This window comes from Penaeus monodon, chromosome 1 (genome assembly GCF_015228065.2).
Source record: "Penaeus monodon isolate SGIC_2016 chromosome 1, NSTDA_Pmon_1, whole genome shotgun sequence".
NCBI classification, from domain to species: domain Eukaryota; kingdom Metazoa; phylum Arthropoda; class Malacostraca; order Decapoda; family Penaeidae; genus Penaeus; species Penaeus monodon.
In genome coordinates, this window is record NC_051386.1 from 3,028,176 (window position 1) to 3,043,230 (window position 15,055).

The window sequence follows — 15,055 nt, forward strand, 5'->3', positions numbered from 1 at the left end:
ATTTAAAGAAATTTCTGTGTACATAGTATAGCTGAGGTTCGACGAGCTGCTGAACCACTCGACTCGCCTCGCGCACAGGTGGAAAAAGGGGGCGTAGCGGCAGATCGCTGAGGTACACCAACAGAGACGCAACCTGCTGCTGCTGAGGGCCGAGTTGAAGGGCGTGGGCGTCATGTTGCACTTATTTGAGTATTTATGGTGTGGCGATTCAGTTCAAATATATTATTGTGAGAAGATAATTCATTTTAAGAAAGTTTTGCTGTAATATTGTAGGGATTTCGGCGTTTATAGAAACGAACCGGCCTTGGTTCTTGTGATACTTGACGTTTTTAGATGCAAGCGGTTGGGTAGGGTTTCGGTGCTGCTGGCTAATTTATATTAAATTCCTATTGCATTTTTTTGTCTAAGTATTAAGAAGTTTATTTTCTCTCCCTATATGATTATTTTCATCATCATTATTACTATTGTTGTTTTGTCTCCGAAACCTAATTTTGAAGTAAAACAATTAATGGATTGTTTTTAAACTCAAACCTTCAGAACTGAACACATCCTTTGACTTAAAAGAACCAAATTAAGTCACCCTCTATGAATCTATGAATCGGCATACATGTCACACTGACATTTTTGTTGAACTTTTTACCATTTTAATGTTTTGTGCGTTTTGTATCGAGTTCTGTTGATGGCACCCCATGCTGGAACAGTAGTTGGTTAATTTATCGAAAATGACAACCGGGTCTTCCCAGACAATATTTATATCAGATTTGTTTTCGTGAGATGACAACGAATCTGATGATATTTTCAGTTGCATTCTCCAGCCGACAATCTTTGTGGTTTGATAAGTCCCGATAGCAGGGGAGGCCATGAAGTAGATCAGAGAAATTGTGGGGTAAAACAGGCTGAAATAAGAAGAAAAGAAAACAGAAATGTGTAAAACAAGCACAATTTATAATGCCGAGTGCGTTTTGTAAAACGGTAATGCTTGGCTCCGTGTAAATTTTGTTTGTGATTTAGATATATATTTGTTTCCATTACTTCGTAAACGTTGTCCATGTGTCTCTCAAGAGTCGTATATCTGTGTACTCCTAGATTTTTTTTTAAATGAAATTCTCGGTTTAATATGACAGCCTTCGAATTCTATGATTATGATTGTGGGGATTTTGATGTTTTGTCGACTGCCTATAAAGATGCATAGTTCTATTAGAATTTAGTATAAGATTATTGTAGTCAAAATACAGCTTTGCTTGTGTAAGATGGCTTATTATTTAATTTAAATTGCTTACATGTGCAACTTGAAGGATCTGAGACATCGGCATATTGCATACGGACACAGTTGTTTGCAATAAATGATAGGTCATTAATAAATAGTGTATAAGATGGGGCTTACTGTGGAGCCTTGTGGGATACCGACAGACTGGTTCCTTAAATCAATTATTGAATTTTTCTGCTGCATAAACATCTCCGGTCATTAGTGGCGGATTAAAAATATTGGCAATAGGGTGGGGCTTGGGGTCGAAATCTCCAGGTGAGGAAGCTTTTTGGTTTATAGGGCAATGTTTGCCGATTCCCAGAATGGTTAATAGTTAAAACAAATTAATGTGTTCGACATCAAAGGTCATATAGCATTACGATAATGTATGGTGGCGAAAAGGGGAAACGAATAGGATAAGTTAACAATTATGATAGTATGAATGGGCAGTGCCCATAGGGCAATGGCCGGGGAATGGATATTCCATGCTTGTTTAGCAGTGTTACCAAATCCTGCAGTCACCAGGAGCCCTTGGCTACCACAGATGTGCAAGATTTTGATGTCCCTAGGGATTAGCAAAAGAGAAAGGGGTATAAGGGCAATTAATCAGATTCGGTGAGAATGTCAGGGGGACAACCTAGGAATGGTGGGGGTAGCAGTGACAAAGGGTCACATCCAGGGGGGGTGACAGTGGGTTAGGATGGGGGGGGGGGAGTGTTAGGAGGGAGTTGTACGAAGGGGTGTAGAGGGAATATGAATAGGAAGATGAATGTCGGCAGTTACTTTGAGAGTAGAAGAAATGCGAGTAGAGACTGGAGAATAGTTGAGGTATATATATCATGAGTCATGACTAGATAGTTTTGAATGTCTTCGAAAGTTTCTGCAGTAGAGTCGGTTTGGGAAATTTAGAAACAAAGGTTTTCTTATGGCGGGGAGAAGAGTAGTAGTTTGTGGAGTGGAGGGAGAGGTTCATGGTGAGGAAAGGGTATAAGAGTTGGTGCGTTTTTAAGTTCTCATGAGACGAGTTTGGTGAGGGTTACGTACCTGGGAAGTAGCGATTGGATTGCCAGGAAGGTGAGGGTTACGTACCTGGGAAGTAGCGATTGGATTGCCAGGAAGAATGGAGACTGGGGTGTCTGGATTTAAAATGACTAGGAGAGGGAGGGGGTAGAAGTGGGATGAGGAAGAGATGCTGTAGAAACATCTTGGGAGGAAAGGGGAGCGGCAGAGCAATTATTGGAGTAGGGAGAGAAACCTTGCCAACGTGCTCCCTGCCTGGCTTTGCGTAGAGCAAGTCCATGTCTGACTTGGAGAGTTGCCACTTTAGGCAAATTCTAGGTAGGGCAGCCCCTACAAAATAGTATATAGGAGCTGTCATAATTTGCATACGTGCATGGCTGTGCAGACCAGTTTTATGGATTGACAAGTTGGGCATATAGAGGGCATCGGGCTGTGGAATGGCTGTTTGACAGGATGGCCTAGACGCCAACAATGCTGTTGTTGACGAGGGGGAGGGGTTGATATGATCAGAGTTCTTTGCCAATTTACACATTGAAAGGGAGGTCATGTCTATGGAAAGAAATCTTGTCAATGTTGATGAGGACTTATGACGGCCATTAGGGGAATGGTGTAATATTGTACTGACACTGCCTCATAGTCCATGAAGCAGGCGAGTAAGTCTTCTCCATACTCTGATCAGTTTTTATCATAGACAGAGCAGTTTGTCGGGGAGATGGACAGTTCCGGTAAAATTATTGAGGGTGGGATGAGGTTCTGCAGGAATGGATTTGCCAGTGAAGTCTGTTAGGGTTGATAATGCTTTAGATTGGGTTACTCTGCCGGAGTTGGCAGAGTAAACAGCTGTGTGTGTGTGGGGGGGTCCCATTTGGCTCGGATAAAAAGAGTAAGATAGTTGAAGAGGTGGGGGTAGTAGACGGACGGAGGTGTGTGGAAGAGGGAGTGAGAGAGGTGGTATTGCAGAAGTAGACAATAAAATGGGGCAGTTGAAAAAAAAGTTGTGGGGGTAGAGGGGATGAAGATGACAATGTTGGGAGAGTAGGACCTGGGTGGATGATGGTTTCGTAGGCACTGAGGAAGGTTTTAGTAGCAGTGTTCAGTGTCATGGTCAAAGGAGAACCTGGGGTTTGGGAATCGGGGGGGGGGGGATTTGAATCAGTGGGGCTGTTTGAAAAAGGGGACAAGCTTCATTGCCCGTAAGGGTATAAAATCTTTACTGGCCATGGTAAGCATAAAGTATGTTAGAGAAACCGTCCCTTTGAGGGGTAAGGACTAGGCAACTAAAAGGGAGAATGCTAATAGCTCCCCTAAGCCGTTTGTGTCTGGCACAAAGTCAGCCTTTTATCCAAGGGGAGATGGAAAGTTTTATGGTTTGAAGTTTACTTGTGGTCAAATCTGACCAGAAAGATTGACAATGGTTATAGAGGAAAATATTGAAGTAGGGGTAGTAAATGGTGGCTCGAATGTGGACAAGGTGGCAGATTATGCAAACAGCATCAGCTTATTCATTGCCGAGGACCCCGACATAACTGGGTGACCAACAAAACTTCGGTTTTCGGTCTTGTATCTTACGGACAATAGGGTTTTTTTTTTAGGGTGTATGGATTGTACCAGTGACAGAGTTGCAGGAGTCTGTGAAGATGGTGAAGAACGAGGAAGATGGTTAATGGTTAAAATAAAAAATAAATGTGCTGGTAAGGTCATGTAGCACTATAGGAAGGTATAGTAAACGGTAGTAGAAGGGCGGTGGTTAGTAGTTGCTACATGTCAACAATCGAGAGTAATATTGGAAAGGTTAAAGATAGGTAAAGGAGTAAATGAATGAATGGACTAATGTAGGATTAAGTAAAGGGGATTAGATCAAGTGAAGGATATGTATGCTCTGAGGAGGGACAGGGTGTCAAAGCAGAAAGTGTGGGATTTCGTAAGGATGTATATGATACGTTGGAAGGTCGGTGAAGGGAGGATTTCTTTTAACGGTAGGTTCATGTCTGAGCCGCCGTGGTCACAGCATGATACTTATTGTAGTTTTCATGTTGTGATGCTCTTGGAGTGAGTACGTGGTAGGGTCCCCAGTTCCTTTCCATGGAGAGTGCCGGTGGTACCTTGAAGGGAGGATAGGTGGGGGTTAATGGTTAAAAGCAAGATAAATGTGCTAGACATCTAAGGTCATGTAGCACTATAGTTAATGTTAGGGAAGGGTGGTTGAGTTAGTGATTAGTTGTCTAAGCTGGGCAAAGGAATTGGTGAGTGAAAGGGTTAGGGTCGGGTGTGGTAAGGAGTTAGATTAGATGGAGGATATGTATGCGTTTGAGGAAAGAGAATAGGTTGTTGAAACAGAAAGTGTGGGATTCTGTAAGGTTGTCTGATAGGTTGGGAGGTCGGTGAAGGGAGGATAGGTGGGGGAAAGCAGAGGTAAGTATGGACGAGACAAAGGGAATGTGGGGGAGACGAAATGATAGTTGGGGATTGGTATTGGAGGATGTGTAAGAAAGGTCTCTTGAAGGCATACTATAGATGGGTTATAAGAGGAAAGGATATGACAAAGGTCAGGTCTGTGGGAGTGGAAACCCGCTAATATTCCAATGAAGGATAGTTATACTTTAGTGATATAGATTGTAGTACGTTTTGGAGATTTTGAGGGGGAAGCAGCTAGAGGGTGGGATAAGGACCGAGAGGTCTGAGATGGGAGAGGTGTGGGAGTTGGTGTTCTACTAGGGTATTAGGAGACAGGTCTGTGGAAAGGGATACTTGTGACATAAGGGATTCACGTATGTATCAAGGAGGGAGTGGAAGGGATAGAGGGGATGGTGGGAGGGTTACATAAGGGATTCACGTGTGTATCCAGGAGAGAATGGAAGGGATAGAGGGGATGGTGGAAGGGTTAATGTGGGCGGGTTGGGGTTGGGGGGGATGGGCTGTGTTGGGAGGGGTTAGGAGGATGATGGATATCAGCAGTTACTTGGAGTGTGAAAGGAGCAGGAGTTGTAAGATTTGGAGGTTGAGTGTCAGTTTTCATTAAGTAATCTTGAATATTTTCAATAGTTTCTTCTGAGGAGTTGGTTGGGGAGTTTTGGGGGATAAAGGATTTCTTGTGAGGGGGGAAGAGAGGATTGGTGTCTCAAGCGTAGGGGCAAAGGAAGGTGGAGGTGTTTGTGTGGTAGGGGAAGAGGGGGTGGAACGTTTGTTCTGTCTGTTACGGGTAGTGCGAGGAGGGAGAGGGGAAGGTGTTGGGGTTGTAGTGGTGATTGGAGTATCTGTAGTAGAGATTGGAGTGTCTGGGTTTAGGATGGCAAAAGAGTTTGACTGGGGAAGGTAGGAGGTAGAAGAGGGGGAGTTAGATGTAGGGGGGTGGGTTTAGGAGAATTGGTAGAATGAGCAGTATTACTGGAGTAAGGAGTAAGAGAGAAACCACGTCGACGTGCTTCCTGTCTGGCTTCACGTAGTGTGAGTCCAAGTTTGAATCTGAGAGTTGCTACCTCAGACTCAAACTTGTAGGTGGGACAGCCCCTATAAAATACATTATGGGGGCCGCCACAGTTGGCACATGTGCGTGATTGTGCAGAGCAGTTAGATCGGGTATGGCCAGGTTGGGCACATAGTGGGCATCTGGCTGTGGAACGGCAATGTTTGGCTGGATGTCCTAGACGCCAACAATTTTGGCACTGACGTGGAGGAGGTTGGTATGGACGAACAGGGAGGGATTCTCCTCCTATGTAGACGTTAAAGGGAAGGTCATGTCTACGGAAGGTAATTTTGGCTATGTTAGTGGGTTTCTTTCGATGACCTCTGGGGGGAATGGAGTAGCATTGTACTGATGTTGCATCATAGTCTGAGACAGGCAAGTAGGTCTTCTCCACAGTCTGACCAATCTTTGTCATAGACTGGGCAATTTGCTGGGGAGATTGAAACTGTTCCGGTGCAAGTATTGAGGGTTGGATGGGGTTACCATATAGGTCTGTTAGTTTTGTTAATGCTATAGCTTGGTTTTCGGATGTTACTGTGACAAGACGGGAGCGGTCGGGTCGGCTACGGAAAGAGACTTTACCTACTTGTTTTTGGAGACATTGTTGGAAGAGAAGGGTGTTGTCAGAGTAGGGAGCTGTGGGAGGGATCACGAAAAATCGGTCCCATTTGGCTGTGCTGAAGAGGGTATTCAATATTGTTGTAGTGATAGGGGTAGTCGAAGGGCGGGTGCGTGACGATGGAGTAGTGTTGAGGGAGGTAGTGTTATGGGGAGGTGGGCAATAAGGCTGTAAGGTATTAATAAGGGAGGATGGGGTGGTTGATGTTGGAGGTTGTGGGGGTAGAGGTGATGAAGTTGAGCGTGCTGGGAAAGTGGAAATGTTCCTTAAGGATTGGTTGTTGGCTACTGTACTAGTAGGCAATTGATGAGGGGGTAGTTGTTGCAGTGTTCGGAGCCGTGGTCAAAGGAGAGCCTGGGGTCAGGGAATCGGATAAGTTTATATCTTTGGGGCTATTTGATAAAGGGGCAAGCCTCATTGCCCCTAATAGTGGAGATAAGTTTTCATTATTGGCCATGGTAAGCCTGGATTATGTTGGGGATAAACAGTCCACCCCTCAGGGTCCCCTTGAGGGGTAAGGGCTAGATAACTAAATCAGGGGAATACCGTGCCCATGGCTCCCTCAGGCCGTTCAGGACTGGCACAAAGTCAGCCTTTCATCCTTTCAGCACGGCTCTCACACCTTAGGAGGTGGATAGTAGAAGGGTTTGGTGAAGGGACAGAAACGAAAGGTGGGAAGGAAAATAAAGACCATGCAAAATTAGTCGAGTCGAGGGCTGAGTCCCAAGGTTTGGGAGTTCCCCATCATTGGGTCCCAGTCTCGCCTCCTAAGCCCCCCCCCCCCCCACGACAACAACGGGCAAGGGATTGGGGGGGACGTTGCTGTGATGTGGACAAAAGAAATCTAGACATTAAGCGTCCATCCTGGCATTATGGATGTTGTCTGTGTGCTTTTAAATGAGAGATATTGATGAATATCAATCCCTAGAAGTCAATCTCGGTACATCTGAATCTGATGGAGTACCGTTGGTGTTAGCTCTTAAATAATTCTATATAAAAATGTACCAACCAAAACTTTAGACAAGCAGCAACAAAGATATATCTCCACGCAACTGATTAGATGTTGTCATTCCATAAATAAATTTACTAATATAAGGTCATTAGCGGTGTATGCTAAATATAGAGATAAGATGGAGCTGGGGGGGGGGGGTGGACCCCCAGGTATTTTTTTTTTTTTTTTTGGTTTGTGGACTTATATGTGCCTGGTATCAAAGGTTACACAGCATTATGGTAAAGTATTGTGACGAAAAGGGTAAACGAGTTAACGATGGATATGGATAAGTAGACAGAAGGGGATGAAGAGAAGGGAAGAGAACCTGCAAAATTAGTTGAGGCTAGGAGCTGAGAGTAGCCTGTATAGACATGGATACTGGAGAAGTGAGGAGGATAGACGGTGGGATGTTCTCTCTGATCCATCCAGATTTGAATAGCAATTACAGGAGGAAGGTACTAGCTAGTGAGGGAAAATTGGTCAGAAAGAGTGATTGGCGACGAGTCAATACGAACAAGGGAAAGGGGTAGGTAAATGGAGAAAAGGTATGGAGCAGGGATTGAGGGATTGCTTGGAGAGAAAAAAGATGAAAACGGAACGTAGGCCTGATTCAGTATATAGACACTACTAGAGGATCGAGAGAGGAGGCAGGGGCAGATTAACCTTTTTTTTTTTTCAAAACCCTTAACACTGTGTAAAGGGCACACCTGTTCCATACATTATTTGAAACTTTGTATCAAAGCGTTTGACTAACTTATTCGGTTTCACTCTGGCTGGTTTTAGAAGCAGAAGCATATCAAGTACATATTCACTATAAGGGTAAAATTTTAAGTCAAATCACGACGGTCGCTGGAATGAGATGGTAAAAATTTCCAAGGTGTCCCGAGTCGTAAGACGTGGTATTTACTTCGTTGGAAGGAAGTCTTCAGAATCATTCTGTACCTCTGATACAACCTTACAGGCTCAAAAATATTGAAGATGCTGCTGTATATCTATTTGTTGATATTCAATGTCATAAATGTCTGATACGATATGCAAACCCTTGCACAGCAGTGTGGTGTGTATAAACAATACAGGTTGCAGAGTAGTAGGGTACTTCTCAAAATATGGAAACTTCCAAGGTCTTGCTTCTAATTAAAAAATTGTTCCCCCCCCCCACTTAACTTTTTTTTCAATACTTTGTATGTCAGTACAAACTTTATATACTTTGTAATGACCGTGATGCAATTTGAACAATGTATTCGTGTCGAGATCTTTCGGGACGCTACATTTTGGCCTATTATATATGGCAGCCATAATCAAGGGTGGAGGGGATAACGGTAATAGGATAAGACGTGAAAGGGTCTGCAAGAGTTTGTTAAAGAAAAATCCTACTGTCACCAAGGTATGATCTCAACAGGAGTCAGACATGACACCAAGGAACTTGCCTAAAGGGCAGAATTGGATGGGAACATCAAATGGGAAGAGGGGAGGTACATTACAATAAGAAAGAGGTCACTTGCCACGAATTTATCGATATGAGAAATATACAAGCATTTCTGACTCCAGCATTTCCAGATTAATTGGCATTGTGCTGGAAGGTCTTTCAACCGACTCCATATCAGGAATTCCAAGTTCGTGATATATATTTCTACGGATATGACGGCAGCCCATCCAACATTCTCCGTCATTATCTCTGATCATGCAACCAAAGTTGTACAAGGGTTATTTTAACAGGTCCTCAATGCATTGGAGGTACACTTCCTTGACTTTCAATTAGCTCAAGTTGATCACTACCAGACTTCGTATGAGAGTAGGAAAGAAAAACGCTATTTTTATTTTCCATTTTATTTCTCGCCAAGAAAAGGGGGTACAACACGCAGAAGCATGCACTAAAATTAATATCTATTGAAAACTTCAAAGAAAATTAATCCTTCCTGAAAAGGTCGGTATTAAATCTGACTAATTTTGAAGTTTCTAAAATCAAGTAAATTATTAGGCATTCAATTATATCAATCTACATCAGCGACTTTAAGGACCTGTATTACATTATTTCCTAAAAACAAGACAGAAAGGACCCAAGACCTATAACAATTGTTAAAAAAGTTACCCCTAAGAACTAGAACATTCACTAAATCAGCTTCCACCTGAAAATGAAGGACTTTCCTGGACTTTGAACCGAGTGATGCAAAGAACTGCTCATCCTGTGAGGTTTAACTTTTCACAATTAAAATAAATGACAATTTACATTTGTTAATTTGCATAAAAAAAAAAAAAAAAAAAAAAAAAAAAAAAAAAAAAAAATTCTGAATAATTTAATGTCAAGAGCTAAATGATGTATAGGCATTAATTCTAGTCCTTAATTTTCTCCAACCAACCACTGAACACAGGACAGTCCCCAGAAGGTTTCCTGCTCGACTTGATGCTACTTACCTGCTACTTTTACCTCTTGTAAACCAGCTGCAGTAATGGTGTTCCAATAAAAAGTGCCTGAAAATTAATGAACTTCATTAAATGGCCTCTCGGTCATGTTCAAATTTTTCATCTTAAAATTTTGGATCAGTCAGGAGTCTCTCCACTATTATTTCAGACTTATCAGCAATAGCATCACTTCAGAGAAATTATTGGCCAAATTGCTAGGACTCCCAAAGATATGCACGTACCTTATTCCCTCCGGCCTTTGCTGTTTAGAGAGCAATGTAGATATCACAGCCTTCACCTAAAAAAAAAAAAAAAAAAAAATATATACAAGTTCCCTTTCACATTTAATATAAACCACAAAAAATTCTCACGTATACTTAAAACCAATCATCTTTTTTCATACATCACATTCAACAAACTGAAAATGAGAAACTATTTAATAAATTATTTCAGTAAAGCAAATATTTAAATTTCTGTATATCCAGAGCCCAGGATGATCCAGGCAATCTATACATATTCATTTTCAGATGTAATTACCGAAGTTTCATAGTTATTTTTAAGAACCAGTTAGTGGCCAAGACACCATCTTAAAAGCACTGCAGAGGACCAAGTATTTACATCTAGCACGAACTGTACACAAGATTAAAAACTATAAACATTTTCTTGTACAAGTCAATTTACCATTGAATAATTAAATAAAATGAAGCAAGCAAAACTGATAACTTTCGTATTTCTTCAAAAACAGCTATGATACCTATCAAAATTATGAATATAAAATTTCTAAAAAAAGTCACTGGTCTTGCCAATTATCTTCAAAACCTCTAATATATGAATGAACAAGACATTGGACTATGTAGAATTACTTTGTGAAAGAATCTAATGCCATGTAAGTTTGTGTCTGAACACATCCATTTAATGCACAATTCAGGATACAATTGGGTAAAAAAGGTGCTTATAATTAAAATGAACAGTAATTTTATTTGTGCTTACCCCAGAAACAGAAATCACGGCAAAACAAATCTAAAAAATAATAATAATAATAATTAGCAACATATCAACTACATTCAACTAGATGGATTAATTGGTTTGGTCAGTTCGCCCTAGTTTGACATCAAAATTATTTCAGATGCAATTGATTTCAGATACCTATGAATCATCATTCATAACAAGTGCTAAAAAGTCCTTTGTAATAGCAACATACCGTTATTTGTCCTTAAAATCAAGTGGCCAATTTCCAGTCCATTATTAGAATCAAATATCCCTGTAAACAAAGTGCAATTAGCATTGTGTATATATTAACCCAGTTCTTTTTCTAAATTTCCTTGATATCAGATATGTTGCTTTTCATGAGCATCAAACAATGTAGGTAAGGGGTAAAAACTCATCATTAAACCATAATCTATACATTCAATACATTTATAGTCAATACTTCATAAACAGTGATCTATAGCTACCTTCAAATCTGCCGACTTTTCCCCACATTACAGTTCATCTTCAGCACTGAAAAATAAATCATTTATGAAACAATGCCAAATTGGAAACCTACTTTAATGCAAAACATTCCTCAGAACGCTATGGGATGTTTAGTGTCTTCACATGATCAGATAATTGGAATCATCAGTAAATACATTGATACTATATTTATATTTTCATCTGTGCTTACTCACCCCCATATTGGGATATTTGTCCTAAAACCAATCAGCCAACTTGCAGTGCATTATTAGAATCCAAAATTCCTGAAGCAGACTACAGGGAACCGAGATTGGACCAATCTGGTAAAAAAATATATATATATATTAGCAAAACCCCACCACTGTTAGTTTGGAAGGATGTAGTAGTTTTCTCAGTTCGCCCTAGTTTTGGCATCAAAATTTTTCAGATGCAATTGATTTCAGATACCTATGAATCATCATTTATAACTAGTAAAAAGTCCTTTACAATACAAACTTACCTTTGCCCTAAAATCAGAACTTGCAGTACATCAGTCTTTACAAAACCTGTAAATATGTTTAATTAATACTCTACCTATATCAGGTAAATTTACTTAACAATTCCCTTAACATCAGAGATAATTGCTTTTCACAAATTTTCAAACAATGTAGGTAAGGTATATGAATCATCATCAACATCAATTTTCAAATAACATTTTTAGTCAGATTCTTACCAGAAGTTTTTGAAGGTTCCTACATCCTAAAGAAAAAGCACCATCTGAAATAATGTATTCATAAGCATACACTGTTCTTCCAATCTAGAGTGCATTCACTATTGATATATACAAGTCTACTTCCCCTCCCAGGGTGTACTATAACTGGCAGGAGTGAAATGCACCTGATTATCATCTCAATTTATGGTAATAGATTTTGCTTAACAGTTTAGCTACATTTTTGTTTCTTATACACCAATTACAGGTTCACTTGTTTAAGTTTTCCATTTGTTGTAAATGAATATTACTATCTTAAGATTACATTCACAGTACCAGTTTCAAACATTAATAAACATTAACTACTGCATGCGAGATGAAAATGTTGCATTCAAATTACTGCAGATATAAAAAGTAGCTGTAATGTCATCTCTCCTAGTGATAAGATATGTACACCTAAGCTTTCAGCTGAAGTGATGAGATCGTTTAAATGAATCCCAAACAAATGCACTAAATTGTTTCCATAATGTGCAGTGTACAGACTGACCAATGATTCAGTTGCGGATATACATTTGCAATGGCTCTGGTGGTCCAAGCTGCAGAAGGCAGCTCACTGAATACCTTGCAGTGTCACCTCATTGGACAAAGCTCGTCTTTCTCCAATAGTAGCAACATTTATTTGGGGTCACCATTAGAGACAGGCACTCAAAGTAAAGAAAACCCTTTACAAAACTAAGTGTCAGCTGTTAGTTGCTTATTATTGTGCATGAAGTCCCAAACAGACTGGGTACACACAAGAAACTGCTGATGCCAACATTTCTTGTGCACCATTAGCCAATTTTCAATTCTGCTTTAAATGGGTTAACTGCTATGAGAACTTGTAGGTCTAAACATATGACAACTATAACAATACTACCTACACTCTTCCCATTAATATTGGAGCTCAGTAAGAGAATTACTTTTGCTAAAGTATTCCATTATTTCAGCAATTACTAAAGTAATGATAATCTTGCTATCTAGTTGTAAATAGGAATAAAGTGTGCAAGAGTATAAACTTTACTCTACCAAAATTTGTTTTTATACACACTCACTAGAAGACTATCAATTTCTATTGTGCAGTTAATACAATCAGTCTAAACATAGTAATGTGCCTATGCTGCTAATAAAACTGGATTCACATCCAGATTCAATGCACACTTAAAGCTATGAATTGTTGAAAGGTTCTTCATATAACAAATTACATTAAATTTTTCATGTATGCTTACTCACCAAGAAAGAAGAAATACAGCTGGGAAACAAATCTGGTAAGAGGGGAAAATTGAATGGATTAGCAAAATAATACTAACATCAGTTTAGAAGGATCATGTAGTTTTATCAGTTCGCCCTAGTTTTGACATCAAATTATTTCAGATGCAATTGATTTCAGATACCTATGAATCATCATCTATGAGAAGTGGGGGGAAAATGTCCTATTAGTGCCAATTTACCTTTGTCCTATAATCAATCCGATGTCTTGCAGTGTGCCTTTTACTACCAGCCAAAATCCCTGTAAATAAATTTCAATCAATATTCTATCCGTGACAAGCACATGTCCGTCAAGTAATTTAGGTAATCAGAATATATTGCTTTTCACAATTTTTCAAACAATGTAGGTAAGGGATAAAAGAATCATCACACCATAATCAATAATTCATTATACATGTAGTCAAAGTCTTACCAAAGTTTTGATTCCTTAATTGCCAGGAAATGCATAAACACGAATTCTTGAATTTGTAGCACAAATTCCTAATGTGCATTCTTCAGTCTTTTTTCCTGAATCAGACCATCTGTGCAGTTTCATCCTTTGAGGAACTAAGGGAGCTCCTGAGTTCCCTTTTAAGAGAATTTCTCCATGGATTCTACAGTATACATGCCGAGTTAGCCAACATTTTAGATCATCTTCACTGTAAAATAGAAATGTGTGAAATGCAATGCCAAAAATAATGCACTTATTGTTCAAAAACATTCCTCAGAACGCTATGGGATGTTTAAAGGGTCTTCATATAGTCAGATTATTGTAGTCATCAGTAAAACAGCTACTATATTCTTATTTTTATGTATGCTTACTCACCACAAGGAATTCACAGAAGCCAATCTGGTTAAAAAGAAGAGGGGGGGAAGGATTAGCAAATTTCTTACTGATACTAGTTCAGAGGACAATGAAGTTTGATCAGTTCGCCCTAGTTTTGACATCAAATAATTTCAGATGCAATTAATTTCAGATACCTATGAATCATCATTTTTAACAAGTGGCAAAGGGCGATTTTCAGTACTAACTTACCATTGTTCTTTAATTTGTTCCCGCCAGGTCACACCGGGTCACGTGTTGACACGTCATAGCAAACTGCTCTTTTGGCTTCACGCAGCGGATTCCCGTGGCCACTGACTGGCCGTTGCCAGATATCACCAGAGTTTAATTACTCTCAGATTTTGACAACCGGGAATAATGGGTTAACAATCAACTGCAGTATAGCACTGTTACAAGCCAATACCTGTAAACGAATTTCAATAAATATTCTATCTCTACCTGATGCATTTACTAGACCATCATCTTATCAGAAATGTTGCTTTTCATGATTTGTCAAACAATGTAGGTAAGGGATAAGAATCATCATTACAGCACAATCTACAAATTCATTATACTTTCGAAGTCTTACCCAAGTTTGAAGATTCCTACGTCTTCTGGAGGAAAACCTGAAATAAATGAACACTTTAATACAAAGACGAATTAAAGGTTGTGTACATGAAGCTTTACCCTTAAATCCCTAGGTAGTATTGTAGAAAAGGTATGAATGAGAATGAATATCTTCACAATACAAGTCATGTATTTGACTGGTTTCGATTGTGTTTGTCAGAAATACATGAAATACATAGTCTAAATTTTTTTTTCATTATCTTCAGACAATCTGAGAGTATAAATCAAGCAGGCTACTTTCAACTTCTGACAAAGCTATCTGTCTTTAAATGGTGAACTTGTCCACTATTCTGAAGTTACATCCAATGACTTTACAAGATCACCACTGAAAGATACAAATGCTAAATGATATGCCAATTGAATGATCACAATCCAAAATTTTTTTTCAGAACATTGAATGTATGATGTGTGTGTGTGTGTGTGTGTGTGTGTGTGTGTGTGT

General features: G+C 39.7%; 1 long non-coding RNA gene and 2 other non-coding genes across 3 annotated transcripts; all 3 read right to left on the reverse strand.

Annotated features, from left to right (window-relative positions):
* Nucleotides 1–9,150: 9,150 nt before the first annotated feature.
* LOC119581774 lies at nucleotides 9,151–14,614 on the reverse strand. Its single transcript, XR_005229586.1, has 14 exons — nucleotides 14,576–14,614; nucleotides 14,200–14,410; nucleotides 13,990–14,013; nucleotides 13,597–13,822; nucleotides 13,367–13,425; nucleotides 13,149–13,180; nucleotides 11,904–11,947; nucleotides 11,691–11,736; nucleotides 11,407–11,511; nucleotides 11,194–11,239; nucleotides 10,941–11,000; nucleotides 10,730–10,759; nucleotides 9,982–10,037; nucleotides 9,151–9,808 (listed from the first exon to the last, which is right to left on the reverse strand). It is a non-coding gene; the product is annotated as an uncharacterized LOC119581774 (long non-coding RNA).
* Nucleotides 11,061–11,135, reverse strand: LOC119577626. Its single transcript, XR_005229141.1, has one exon. It is a non-coding gene; the product is annotated as a small nucleolar RNA SNORD34 (small nucleolar RNA).
* Nucleotides 11,797–11,870, reverse strand: LOC119577539. Its single transcript, XR_005229136.1, has one exon. It is a non-coding gene; the product is annotated as a small nucleolar RNA SNORD34 (small nucleolar RNA).
* Nucleotides 14,615–15,055: the final 441 nt, after the last annotated feature.